At 35.5% G+C, this 15,453-nt stretch overlaps 1 non-coding gene across 1 annotated transcript; it reads right to left on the reverse strand.

Moving 5' to 3' along the window:
* Window positions 1-10,428: 10,428 nt before the first annotated feature.
* On the reverse strand, window positions 10,429-10,535 carry LOC141683708 (small nucleolar RNA R71). Its single transcript, XR_012560413.1, has one exon. It is a non-coding gene; the product is annotated as a small nucleolar RNA R71 (small nucleolar RNA).
* Between the last annotated feature and the right edge of the window lie 4,918 nt (window positions 10,536-15,453).

The raw sequence follows: 15,453 nt of genomic DNA on the forward strand, positions 1-15,453 counted from the left end.
GAGGTACCTCTAGTTTAGCAGTGTCAGAACTGCTATCAGCATTTGCCATCAATGCATAGTTCACGTCATCTTCAGATTCTGAAGTGTCTGCCCAATTTTTCTTCTTTGTGATAAGTGCCTGACCTTTATCACCTTTCCTTTCTTGCAATCAGGAGAAATGTGGCCCCTTTCACCACAATTGTAACACTTGACATTTGAATTGTCAGCTTTGTCAGATCTTCCTCCCCTGCCTTCAGACTTTCTGAAACTCTTCTTATCAGAACTTCCACCTTTCCTGGAAAACTTCTTTCCCTTTCTAAACTTCTTGTATGCTATCTTTGTGATAACTTTCACCATAAGAGCACACAGTTGCATCATTTCAACATCAACATCAACTCCAGAAAGATTTTCAGAATCTGAGTCATCTTCATCAGGTTCTGATGACTCAGTATCAGATTTTGTGATGAGAGCCTTTCCTTTGCCTTCCTTGAGATAATTGCCTTTTCTTCAGCCTTTAGGGCAACTGTCTTTGACTTTCCTCCATGCCTCTTGTTCCTCTGTTCCATCTCAAGTTCATGAGACTTGAGCATTCTATAAATCTCATCAAGAGACATGTCAGTAAGTTCATAATTGTCTCTTATGGTAGTAGCCTTCAAATCCCACTTTTCAGGAAGAACTAGAAGGAATTTCAGATTAGAATATTCTGGATCATATTCCTTATCTACCAGTGACAGATCATTCAACAGTTTGGTGAATCTGTCATATGTGTCAGTTAATGACTCATCAGTCTTTGAGTCAAAGTGCTCATACTCCTGTGTGAGTATAGTCTTCCTGTTTTTCTTGATATCATTAGTTACTTGGCATCTCACTTCTAATGCATCCCAGATTTCTTTTGCAATTTTACATCCAATGACCCTATTAGACATAACATTATCAAGAGCACTATAGAGCAAGTGTCTTACCTTTGCATCCTTGCCCATAGAAGTGATATATTCAGTAGTGTATTCTCTTTTATCCTCGGGAATCATCTTCCGAGGTTCATTCCCAACTGCAACAGATAGCTTTGTAGGCATGTGTGGTCCATCATAAATTCTGTTTAGATATTCTGGATCTGTGGCTTCCAGAAACATAACCATCTTAACCTTCCAGACTGGATACTTAGATGCCCTGAGCATGGGAACCCTGACTGGTTCATATATACTGTTATTTTGAGTCTGTTGAATCTTAGTGGGTTGGTTAGTATCTTGTGCTTTATCTGACATGATTGATTATCTGGATCTTACTGTTGTAAACTTAACAGATCTACTCTGATACCACTTGTTAGGTCTCAAAACACTATAGAAGGGGGTTGAATATAGTGTTATACAATCAAATTGATTATGCACACAAGATTAAAACTCAAATCATGTTTATTCAATATAATAAACTCTGTTATAGTAGGTTCTTCTGATATTATGATATTATCACTAGGAGCTGCTAGGTTACAAAGAATAATGTTCTCGAGTGAATAATACTTTTAGTGTAAACCCTAATATATGTTTATAAAATACACAGTTACAAGATATCTTCTAATTGATATGATACCAATCTGTTTCCTAAAATATATCAATTAGATTTATCTTCTGTAAGTCCTCTAGCTGTCCAACTCTCCAAGCATATCTTCCTTTGAGCAGTCCAAATCCTCTCCCAAAAATCAGTCACACTTTATCGATTTGTTAATATAAAACTATTTGATTCTATTAAAGCTTTATCGATTTGTTTACATAAACTGTATTATCCCCCCTCTACAGTTGATTACAGACCTAATAATTGGTATCAGAGCTTGCTATTGACGTACAAACAGTTTAAAGTCTGTAAATCAATCTATAATGGTAGACAAAGAAGCAACACAGAATCCACAACCACCGCCCCCAGCCACATCACAGATTACCAGTAACCTGAATAGGTATGAAGCAATCAAGGTTCTCATCCTGAAGATACATGAATATCCAATCTGGAAAGTCAGGATGGTCAATGCTTAGAAGCCACGGATCCTGAATATCTAAGAAGGATTTATGATGGTCCTCATAAACCAAAGAAGGTAGTTGTTTCTGTTGCAGGAGAACCAGAAAAGATGATTGATAAAGACCTAAAGGACTACACACCTGAAGATCTTTCATCTATAAAGAATGATGCAAAAGTTAGACACATACTGCACATCAGTCTTGATAGTGTTATGTCCAATAGGGTTATTGGATGTAAAACAACAAAAGAGAAATAGGATGCTTTTGAAGTAAAGTGTCAAAGAACCACTACTATCAAGAAAAACAGGAGAACAATACTTACTCAATAATATGAGCACTTTGACTCAAGAGATAATGAGTCCCTAACTGAGATCTATGACAAATTTCAGAAGCTACTTAATGACTTATCTCTTGTTGATAAGGAATATGATTTAGAGGACTCAAACTTGACATTTCTACTTGCACTCTCTGAAAAGTGGGACTATAAGGTCACATCAATAAGGGATAACTTTGAACTTGAAGACACACCTCTAGATGAGATCTATGGCATCCTGAAGACTCATGAACTAGAGATGGAGCAAATAATCAAGAGAAAAGGATCCAAATCAAGACCAATTGCACTTAAAGCTGAAGAGAAGCCAAAGGAGAAAGCTAGGAGTATAGGTTATTCCAAAGCGAAACCATGATTGCAATGTCAGGTACTGAATCATCTAACTCTGATGATGAATCAATGTAGTTGTATGTAAACCCAGAACAATAGCTTGATGAACTAAAAAGTCTCAGGGGCCGATTGTTAAGAATAGTGAATTACTAGTCTCATTAACAACATTTAACCAAAACCCTCGATAGTTCTTTGTTCAAGAATATGATAATGAATCAGATACTGATATTGATTATGATAACAATGAAGACATGGATCGATTGGATGCTCTATTGGTTAAAAGCTTCAAGAAGATGGTCTACAAGAACTTCAAGAAAGGGAAAAGGTTTTCCAGAAGAAGTTCCAGTTCCTCAAACTATGATAAGAGGAATAACAGAAGAAGTATTGACTGAAAGGAATCAAAATATGGAAAAGCTGACAAGTCAAAGGAGAGATGCTACAACTGTGATGATATTGGACACTTTGCAGCTGACTGCAGAAAACCCAAATCTGAGAAGAAATAAGCCTTGATCATAATGAAGAAAAACTGGGATGATTCATCATATTCAGATGACAGGGTCAACTATGCTCTCATGGTAAATGCTGATACTGAGGTTGACAATGTTGAATTAAAGATACCTCAGACTATCCTTGCTTTTGATACTGATGATATCCATCAATTAAAATTGTTTCTTAAGTCTCTGCATGTTAGTTATAGGGATCAAACCTTAGAGAATAATAGAATCAAGAGTGAAAACTCCGAGTTAAAGAAAAGTAATGATCACCTATTAATTGAGTTGTTTTCCATGCTAGAAATTCAAAAAGAAAGAGATAATGTTGTTTATGTTTAAAAAATGGTTAGAAAAGCATGCTTATCTAGAAAAGGAGTTAGCTAAAGAAAGAGAGGTTATTAAACTTTGGAATAACTCAGGAAAGATAACTCAAGAAATTTTAGAGAATGGCTATTGGGGATTAGGATATGCTAATAGATCTTCAGATAAGAAAACTGGAAAAGAAACTGAGAAAACTATACCACTAAATACTGATAATAAGGTCAAACTGAACAAGGTTCAGATGAAGACCATTAAGTTTAATCCAGGTGTTGATACTGTCAAGTCAATCTATGAGGTAGGTTCAACCTCAACATCAAGATCAAACTTAAATACTGTGTTAGGTCTCACAACACTATAGAAGGGGGTTGAATATAGTGTTATACAATCAAATCGATTATGAACACAAGATTAAAACTCAAATCAAGTTTATTCAATATAATAAACTCTGTTACAGTAGGTTCTTCTACTCTCAGTGATATTATGATATTATCACTAAGAGCTGCTAGGTTACAAAGAATAATGTTCTCGAGTGAATAACACTTTTAGTGTAAACCCTAATCTGTGTTTATATAATACACAATCATAAGATATCTTCTAATTGATATGATACAAATCTGTTTCCTAAAATATATCAATTAGATTTATCTTCTGTAAGTCCTCCTAAGCTGTCCAACTCTCCAAGCATATCTTCCTTTGAGCAGTCCAAATCCTCTCCCAAAAATCAGCCGCACTTTACTTCTGAAGCATATCATTCCTTAAGTTCTGATATCATAAGTTTTGATAACTTAAGTTCTGATATCTCGTTGTCCTCAGTAAATCCGGATTTCCAGCTAAGTCCTGATATTAGGTTTTGAAACTAAACACATCAGATTAGACATGACATCATCAAATATATCTAACATACTGAAAAGAGTGAACAAGTTCACACAAAAATAGTAAATATTGGTTTAATAACTCAGAACAAACACATGAAAAACAAGGAGAAGAAACCTATAAAAAGTAGGAATGACAAGGTAGGAGTTAATAAGAATGGTAATTATGTAACTGCTCTCAATGCTGTTATAACCACGATTTTTATAATTATATAGATATTTATACTTTTGGCATTTTAATTGTTTGTTTAGATAAGAAAATAATATTTTATTATATAGATTAGTTACAAACTGTGAAAACTTATATTTGTATGTTAAAATTATAAACATGTCTAGTTATCTAAATTATTTAAGTAAGGTTAGAACAAAATCTTTTAATTTATATGTGCATAATTTTAATTTAATATATATTTCTTTTATGACTACAATTTAAAAATAGGTGTAATTATGTTAGGTGCACTTATGTTGTTGTGTGTTTATTTTTGTATTTTAAAAACTTAGTCAAACACTACATGTTAACAAATTGATAATGTTTGTTTAAATCTCACGTACCCACTAACCCATTTAATCGGAGTACTAGTTGAACCAACTTTTGTATAAATAGTCTATTAGCATATCATTTATCTTTGTATAACATCTTCTCTTTCCAAGTACGTTCTATTTCCCATTACTTTTGTGTTACTTCTATATATATTTATATATATAATTAAATTACATTTTTGTGAACTTATTTATGACTACTGTAATTCACCTGTTGTTAGTTTATTTTATTACTTAGTTTCATGGTTATGTGTATAAAACTATAGTTTACTTAATTTAATCATTTTAGTTTGATATTGTTTATTAATTTTTTTAGTCAATAATCACCATGTTTTTAGTAAATATTTATTGCATGAATTTATGTTTTAATTATGTGTTTTGTGTATGCATAATAATTCATGTGTTATATGTTAATTATATGTTTGATTTAGATATACATTTAGATTAGTAAATCTATTAAATATATGCTTATGTATTAAATTGGTTATACTTATTTTGTATAATGATATTTTCACATGTAAGGTTATGAAAATTTTATACACCAATATTGATGTTTTGTCCACTTGCTTAATTCTAAAGGTATGTTACCTATTTTATTTATATTGTTATTTTATTTTAAGGATTATATAGATAGTAAATACTAGAGCTGTTCACGAACCGAGCCGAGTCGAGTTTTGATCGAACCGAGCCGAGCTTTAATTTTTTTTCTGACGAGCCGAGCCGAGCCGAGCCGAGCCGAGCTTTCTTAACGAACAAAAACCTGTGTTCGAGCTCGAGCTCGTTAACGAACGAGCCGAACACGAGCTTTTATCGAACAAAATCGAGTCGAGTCGAACCGAGCCGAACACGAGCCGAACACGAGCTTTCTCCATCAAAACGAGCCGAGTCGAGCCGAGCCGAGCCGAGCCGAGCTTAATTAAAAAATTCTGGTCAAAACACCGGTTGACTGTTAAAATAACAAACCAAATACTTTTATTTTTTTCTAAAAATTTTGTCATATCACTAAAAAATATTGATCTTAACATCCGTACGGTTGGATCATTCATAAATATTTTTTAAAAAATCGAAACATTAATACGATACTAAACACTAATTACAAGTACAAGTCAAAACACCGGTTGACTGTTAAAATAACAAATCAAATACATTTATTTTTTTCTAAAACTTTTGTCATGTCACTAAAATATATAGATCTTAACATCCGTACGGTTGGATCATCTATAAATATTTTAAAAAAAATCAAAACATGAATACGAGACTAAACACTAGTTACAAGTATTGTTCAAACAAGTGGTTGATTGTCAAAATAACAAACAAAATAAATTTCTTTTTTTCTAAAATTTTTATCATGTCACTAAAATATATAGATATTAACATCCGTACGATTGGATCATCTATAAATATTATTTAAAAAATCAAAACATTAATACGAGACTAAACACTAGTTACAAGTAAAGGTCAAAACACCGGTTGACTGTTAAAATAACAAACCAAATATATTTATTTTTTTCTAAAACTTTTGTCATGTCACTAAAATATATAGATCTTAACATCCGTACGGTTGGATCATCTATAAATATTTTTAAAAAATCAAAATATAAATACGAGACTAAACACTAGTTACAAGTATTGTTCAAACAAGTGGTTGATTGTCAAAATAACAAACAAAATAAATTTATTTTTTTCTAAAATTTTTATCATGTCACTAAAATATATATATATTAACATCTGTACGGTTGGATCATCTATATATATTTTTAAAAAAATCAAAACATTAATACGAGACTAAACATTAGTTACAAGTAAAGGTCAAAACACCGGTTGACTGTTAAAATAACAAACCAAATGCATTTATTTTTTTCTAAAACTTTTGTCATGTCACTAAAATATATAGATCTTAACATCCGTACGGTTGGATCATTCATAAATATTTTTAAAAAAATTGAAACATTAATATGAGACTAAACACTAGTTCTAACAACTATTCAAACAATTGGTCGATTGTCAAAATAATAAACAAAATAAATTTATTTTTTTCTAAATTTTTTATCATGTCACTAAAATATATAGATATTAACATCCGTACGGTTGGATCATTCATAAATATTTTTTAAAAATTGAAACATTAATATGAGTCTAAACACTAGTTACAAGTAAATGTCAAAACACCTGTTGACTGTGAAAATAACAAATCAAATACATTTATTTTTTTTAAAATTTTTGTCATATTACTAAATAATATAGATATTAACATCCCTACGGCTGGATCATTAATAAATATTTTTTAAAAAATCGAAACATTAATATGGGAGAAGTACTAGTCAAACTACTAGTCAAACTACTAGTTTACCGTTAAAATAGCAAACCAAATATATTTATTTTTTCTAAATTTTTTATTATATCACTTAAATATATAGATCTTGACATCCGTACGGTTGGATCATTTATAAATAATTTCAAAAAATCGAAACACCGATCAGGAAATAAATACTAGTTACAAGTAATATTCAAATCACTTGTTAATTATTAAAATATCAAATTAAAAAATTAATTTTTAATATCTGAATTTTTTCAAATTACTAAAATATATATTTTGACATTCGTATAGTTCAATAATTTAAAAATATTTATAAAAAATCTGAATAAAATTCTTAATAATTAAATATATAAAAAAAAAAAAATTTTAATTTTTTTTTCGAGCCGAACCGAGCCGAGCTCGAGCCGAATCGAGCCGAGCCGAGCTCGAGCCGAGCTCGAGCCGAACATGCCAAAAGCTCGGCTCGAGCTCGTTTTCTTAACGAACACATTTTTGTGTTCGAGCTCGAGCTCGAGCCCTTAACGAACCGAGCCGAACCGAGCCCTTAACGAGCCGAGCTCGAGCTTGTTCGCGAACGGCTCGGTTCGCGAACAGCTCTAGTAAATACTGAACGTACATCTATTTTATTCTGAATTTAAATAGTTTACATAGACTTGATTTATTATTATTATCATATATAATATATTTAAGTGTTACAATTTTTTTATTTGTCGGTATACTATTTTGAACTATTATATGAAAATATTCGTATTTATATGTCAATATGGATGTTACTTGTAGTGACATTTAATTATTAATGTGGGTTAAGTTTTATAAAGTTAAAGTATGGTTAGCTTAATGTCATACACATGTTAACATTCTGATTATTATATTAAGTATGTATGTGTGTATGTCTAGGTTCATTTTGGCAACATAATTTGGGAGATATTGCTAAAGGTAAGTTAACTCTTAACACTCTATTTTATTTTGAAATCTTTGAAATATTTTTGCACTAATTTTATTTTAAAATTTATGAATCAAGTACCATGTTTTAGAAATAAGAATTCCCAGTGAGCTTTGACTTATGAACCAGTTAGTAATTGCGTATAGTTCCGGAACTAGCCTTTGATACCTTACTAGGGAGTGCTACTTATGATGCCTTCGAGAGCGCACACTTGATAAGTGGGATTTATTCTAATTAGAACGTTCTATAAAAGCTTGAAAAGGTGTTTTGTACTCAAGATATTTGCGTATTTGATGTGTTTTGTGTAGTTTTTGCATATCAGGTTCCTATCGGAGGAAGAGTCGTGTTTATGTGTTATTTAGGATTAGTAGAGGTTGGGAGAACGTTTTGGCGAAATCAGGAAAAGCTTCAGAAGAATTCTGCGCAAAGAAATTATTCTTTCCAGAGAAGCCACGGCGGCCGCCCCAGAATCCACGGCTCCCGCCGCAGAGCCACGACGCCCGCCCCAAATCCCACGGCGGCCACCGCAGATCGTCAGTTTTAAATTCTGTTCCTGTTATGATTTGAAGAATTTGCAAGGCCCAGGCTTTTCCAACCACTATAAAAGCTACAATAAATAGTTTTAAAGAAAACAGGAGAGACATACGAGAACCAGGAGAATACACAGAGAAGACCTAGAAGCACAAATTCAATGAAGGAGAAGAAGAACTAGTTTACTTGTGATTCTTTGATTGAGTTGTAATCTTGGATGCTAGTTTTCTCTATTGTTGAACCTATTACTCTGTTTTATGTACTCTGGTTTATTTATTCAGTATAAAGACTACATTTCGTATATCATGCTTTCATTGGAACCCACGTTGGCGATGAGTCCGATCATGGGCTAATCGTTATCGTGGGGTTCTGGCGGATTTAATTATGGATTTCTTTAGTTAATTTATTTCGATACCTTAGTGTGTGGTGATTATATGATAGCCTAGTTATGGTTGTGCTTATTCGTCTTATGAGCGTCGCGAACTTATAAGATAATATGTTAATTCTTATTGAAGCGAAAGTGAATATAAGAGTTTAGAACTTGCCATGCTGGCATAGGTTCATGTGTTATTGTTATGCATGATTCGTAGGTAATTTTACTTATCTTACTTGCCCTATATAATCATAATAGATAACTTGTGCATTAAACCGTTATGTTGTCAAAATATATAGACATATAGGGTCTCATCATAATTGGTGTCTATTCAGCTTCTATCTCTTTTGTGGATATCTGGTAGTATGATATTCGTACAATGACAGTTGGCGAGTATTAGTTTCGTGTTATCTGATTAGTGTCATCACCATTGCATGCTAAGGTTAAGAACAAGAGGACTATTGAATTAAGTAGTTAATGAAGTTAGAATCCCATGTTTATCATATAAAGTAAATTTATCCATTCTTATCTCATAGTTATAATAAGTAGTTAATTCTTAGAACAATCAATCACAATAGTTAATTGTCTTAGCATTGAATTATAACAATATAAATAGTGCATAAGTTTTACTTTTACAATTAATCAAGAAGTCTCCGTGGGAACGAACTAGAAGATATTCTATATTACTTGCAAACACGTATACTTGCGTGTATTATTAACGCGTGTCTTCGCCCTAACAAGTTTTTGGCGCCGCTGCCGGGGAACTTCGGTGTTTATTGTTTAGTATATGTACTTGTCATTATTGATAGTTAGAGTTCAGTGACTCAGATTTGTTACTTACTTGGGTACTTGTTTTCTTTCAGGTACTCTAGAGTGCGTGTATGCTTACGCGTTCTCAAAGGCGACAGAGAAAGCTGGAATTTGAAGAGGTTCCAGTAGAAGAAGTTTTAGAAGCGGAAGAGGAAAAGGTTGAGGAAAGTGAAGAAGAAGTCGAAGAACCAGTTGCAATGGGTGACCAAGCAGCGAATCCTAAGGCTTTAATGGACTATTCCCAACCGAAGATTGAAAATATTCATTCCAACATAGTCAGGCCAACTATCGAGGCCAATAATTTTGAGATCAAATCTAGCACGATTCAGATTCTACAGCATTCTGTTCTGTTTGGGGGTTCTCCTACAGAAGATCCTAACATGCATATTCGGAATTTTATCGAGATCTGCGACACGTTCAAGTTCAATGGTGTGAATGAAGATGCTATTAAGCTCAAGATTTTCCCATTCACTCTGAGGGATAGGGCTAAGTGCTGGTTACATTCTTTACCTTCAGGCTCTATCACTACTTGGGCAGATCTCACTCAGAAATTTCTTTCTAAATTTTTTCCCATAGCTAAGACTGCAGCGATCAGAAATGCTCTTACTACATTCTCGCAGAATTATGGAGAGTCTTTATGCGACGATTGGGATCGTTACAAGGAGATGCTTCGAAAGTGCCCTCACCATGGAATGCCTGACTGGATGATTATCAACTATTTCTATAATGGCCTAGGTGCTACTTCTAGACCCATGCTCGACACAACATCAGGAGAAGCCTTGTGGGCTAAAAGCTATGAGGAAGCTTATGATTTGATTGATCTGATGGCTGCTAATGAATACCAGAATCCGAATCTGCGACTATCTCAGGGCAAGGTAGCAGGAATTCTGGAGCTTGATACAGCTACTGCTATAGCTGCGCAGTTGAAAGCTTTAACTATGAAGGTGGATTTTTTGGCCAATATGGGAGTTAATCATATTACTAGTGTCTGTGAGCTTTGTGCAGGTGCGCACGAGACTGAGAAATGTGCTATTTTTAGTGAATCGGCTCAGTATGTTAGTAACTTTCAGAGGTCACAGCAGCCAGTGCTAGCCACATATCATCCTAACAACCGCAATCATCCTAATTTTAGCTAGAGCAACACTCAGAATGGTGTTCAACAGCCATATCAGCAACAAATTGGAGCAAGGCTTTACAACCCCCCTGGGTTCCAGCAACCATACTATGCACCAAGGCAACCACTCCAACTTCAGCAACTACCGGATAAAGCTAATGAAAAATCTGAATTGGAGGAACTAATACGTATGTGCAAGAGCCAAGATGTTTCAATCAAGACCTTGGAAAATCAAATCGGTCAAATTGCCAATGCTTTACTAAATCGTCAACCTGGAACACTTCCAAGTGATACTGAAGTTCCAGGCAAGAAGGAAGCTAAAGAACAAGTAAAGGCGATAATATTGAGGTCTGGGAAGGTTGCAGATACTGAGAAAGCTAAAGTGACAGAGATTGAAGAGGAAGCTGAGAAAGTGAATTCTAAGGAAGCTGAGGTGGAACCAAGGAAGAAAGCTGTTGTTATTACTCCTCTTGAGGGTAATATAGGGGAAAAACAGGTCTATCTTCCACCACCGTTTCCGAAGAGGTTGCAGAAGCAGAAGCTGGATAAGAAATTCGCTAAATTTTTGGAAGTTTTCAAGAAACTTCTTATCAATATACCTTTCACAGAAGCTCTTGAGCAAATGCTCGGTTATGCTAAATTCATGAAAGGTATTCTCTCTTGGAAGTTGAAGCTTGATGATTTAGAGATCGTTGCTCTAACGGAGGAGTGCGGTGCTGTGCTTCAGCAGAAGTTGCCTCCAAAGCTTAAGGATCTAGGAAGCTTCACGATTTCGTGTACCATTGGAAACTTGTCATTCAAAAAGTGTTTGTATGATTTGGGAGCTAGCATCAATCTGATGCCTCTGTCTATCTTCAAGAAGTTGAACTTGCCTGATCCAAAACCTACTTATATGACCTTGCAGTTAGCGGATCGCTCTATTACATACCCATGAGGCATCGTGGAGGATGTCTTGGTCATGGTCAACAAACTCATCTTTCCTGCTAATTTTGTGATTCTGGATTTCGAGGATGACAATAAGATTCCCATTATTTTGGGAAGGCCTTTTTTGGCTACTGGTCGTACCTTGATAGATGTACAGAAGGGTGAGCTTACTATGCGGGTGCAAGATCAGAATGTCACTTTCAAAGTGTTCAATGCTATGAAATTCCCGACGGATCATGATGAATGCTTTAAAGTTGAATTGGTTGATTCTTTGATTACTTCAGAACTTGATTAGTTGCTAAGGTTTGATGCCTTAAAAAAAGCCTTGTTGGGGGAGTTAGATAGTGAAGATGACGAGAGTGAAGAGCAATTGCAGTATTTGAATGCTACTCCCTGGAAGAGAAAGATAGATATGCCATTTGAATCTCTTGGGTTAGAAGAATTAAAGAGTGGTCCAAAGCGCCTCAAACCTTCTATTGAGGAATCTCCTACTTTGGAACTCAAGCCTCTCCCTGAACACTTAAGGTATGCATTTTTAGGCGATTCTTCTACATTACCTGTGATTATTTCATCTGACCTTTCAGGGAGCGATGAGGATAAGCTTTTAAGGATCTTGAGAGAATTTAAATCGCTAATTGGTTGGACTATAGCAGACATTAAGGGAATTAACCCTTCTTATTGCATGCACAAAATTCTGCTGGAAGAAGGTAGCAAGCCAACGGTTGAGCAGCAGAGGAGACTTAATCCTATCATGAAGGAAGTGGTGAAGAAAGAAATTCTGAAATGGCTAGATGCATGCATCACTTATCCTATCTCTGACAGTTCTTGGGTGAGTCAAGTTCAGTGTCTGCCAAAGAAGGGAGGCATAACTGTGGTGGCTAATGAGAAGAATAAGCTCATCCCTACGAGGACAGTTACTGGATGGAGAGTATCCATGGATTACAGGAAGTTAAACAAAACTACAAGGAAAGATCACTTCCCGCTCCCTTTCATCGATCAGATGCTTGATAAATTGGCTGGACATGAGTACTGTTGTCTTCTGGATGGCTATTCAGGTTACAATCAGATTTGCATTGCTCCAGAAGATTAAGAAAAGACTACCTTTATATGTCCATTTGGCATATTTGCTTTCAGGAGAGTTTCGTTTGGGCTATGTGGTGCACCCGCTACCTTGCAAAGGTGCATGATGGCTATTTTCTCTGACATGATTGGTCATAATGTGGAATTCCTTATGGATGATTTCTCTGTGTTCGGCGATTCTTTCGATGAGTGCTTGCATAATCTTGGCGCGGTTCTCTAATGGTGCGTTGAGACCAATCTGGTTCTCAATTAGGAGAAATGTCACTTCATGGTGCAACAAGGTATCATTCTTGGGCATAAGGTCTCTAATAAGGGCCTTGAAGTGGATAAAGCCAAGGTGGGGGTCATTGAGAATTTGCCACCTCCAATTTCTGTAAAGGGAGTCCGTAGTTTTCTGGGACATGCAGGCTTCTATCGGCGATTCATCAAGGACTTCTCAAAAATTTCTAAACCTTTATGCAGTCTTCTCGAGAAAGATGTACCTTTCAAGTTTAATGACGAGTGTCTAGCTGCATTTGAAATTCTGAAGAAGAGTTTAATTATGACACTTGTCATAACTGCGCCTGATTGGGAAAACCCTTTTGAGATGATGTGCGATGCAAGTGACTATGCAGTTGGTGCAGTGCTTGGGCAAAGGAAGAATAATGTGTTTCATGTGGTCTACTATTCAAGTAAGACCCTTAATGGTGCTCAACTGAACTACACTACGACCGAAAAGGAACTTTTGGCGATAATTTATGGGTTCGAAAGTTTAGATCGTATTTACTTGGGACTAAGGTGACAATTTTCACTGATCACGCAGCTATACACTATCTAATCTCGAAGAAGGATGCGAAGCCTAGACTAATACGTTGGGTTTTTTTACTGCAAGAGTTTGAGTTGGAGATAAAGGACAGAAAGGGGACAGAAAATCAAGTTGCTGATCATCTTTCTCGTTTGGAAGATCCTGGTGCAGCTTCGCAAGATAAAACTTTGATAAATGAGTATTTTCCTGATGAGCAGTTATTTGGGGTGCAAGAAGAAGAACCATGGTTTGCTAACATAGTAAACTGTATTGTGAGTAATATCATGCCACATGATCTAACGTCTGCTCAAAGGAAGAAATTTCTTCATAAAGTGAAGTGGTACATGTGGGATGAGCCGTTCTTGTTTCAGAAAGGAGCGGATCAGATCATCAGGAGATGTATTCCGTACAGCGAGACGGATGGGATTTTGTGAGACTGTTATTCTACTGTTTATGGAGGACACTATGGTGGAGAGAAGACCGCATCTCGTATTCTTCAAGCAGGATTTTTCTGGCCTACGCTGTTTAAGGATGCGCATCGTTATGTGTTGAAATGTGATTGTTGCCAAAGAGTTGGAAATATGTCCAAAAGGGATGAGATGCCTCTTAATGTTCTTCTTGAGGTTGAAGTCTTCGATGTTTGGGGATTTAACTTCATGGGGCCATTTGTCTCATCTTGGAATAACTAGTATATCTTACTGGCAGTCGATTATGTATCAAAATAGGTTAAAGTGAAGGCTTTGCTGATGAATGATGCGAAGGTTGTGCTGAATTTTCTACACAAGCAGATATTCACAAGGTTTGGAACTCCGCTAGTCATTATCAGTGATGAGGGAATGTATTTCTGCAATCCCAAGTTCACTGAGATGATGAAAAGGTACAATGTGAATCATCGGGTTGCTACAACATACCATCCTCAAACTAATAGTCAAGCAAAAGTTTCAAACAGAGAGATCAAGCGAATATTAGAGAAAGTTGTTTGTCCGTCAAGAAAGGATTGGTCTTTGAAGCTAGATGAAGCTGTTTGGGCGTATAGAACAACATTCAAAACTCCATCGGGGATGTCTCCATTTCAGTTGGTCTAGGGAAAGGGATGTCACTTACCTGTGGAGTTAGAACATAAAGCATATTGGGCTTTGAAGAAGTTGAATCTTGATTTGATGGCAGCTGGTAAGAAAATGATGCTTCAATTGAATGAACTCGACGAGTTTCGACTTCAGGCATATGAGAACAACAAAATGTACAAGGAAAAGGTCAAGAGATGGCACAATAGGGGTCTAGTACTCAAATCATTTGTGCCGGGACAACAAGTTCTTTTATTCAACTCTCGTATACACTTGTTTCCTGGAAAGTTGAAGTCAAGATGGTCAGGACCATTTACAGTCAAAACTGTGTTCCCGCATGGAGCAGTAGAGATCTATGAGCATGATCCAGACCAAGCATTCAAGGTAAATGGTCAGCGTTTGAAGCATTACTACGGGGACACGGCAAACCACGAGGTGCTTAGTGCCGTTCTATTGTCCATTTAAGCACAAAAACCTACGTCAAGCTAAAAGATGTAAAACAAGCGCTTCATGGGAGGCAACCCATGTTTTAGGCACATAGGACACCTTAGAATAGTATTTAAAAGGGAATCATGTCAAAAAGTTGAAAAAAATCTCAAGGAATTTTTTTTCCAGAAGCTTTGCGGCGGCCGCCCCAGAAAGCCAC

This window comes from Apium graveolens, chromosome 1 (assembly GCF_009905375.1).
Source record: "Apium graveolens cultivar Ventura chromosome 1, ASM990537v1, whole genome shotgun sequence".
NCBI lineage: Eukaryota > Viridiplantae > Streptophyta > Magnoliopsida > Apiales > Apiaceae > Apium > Apium graveolens.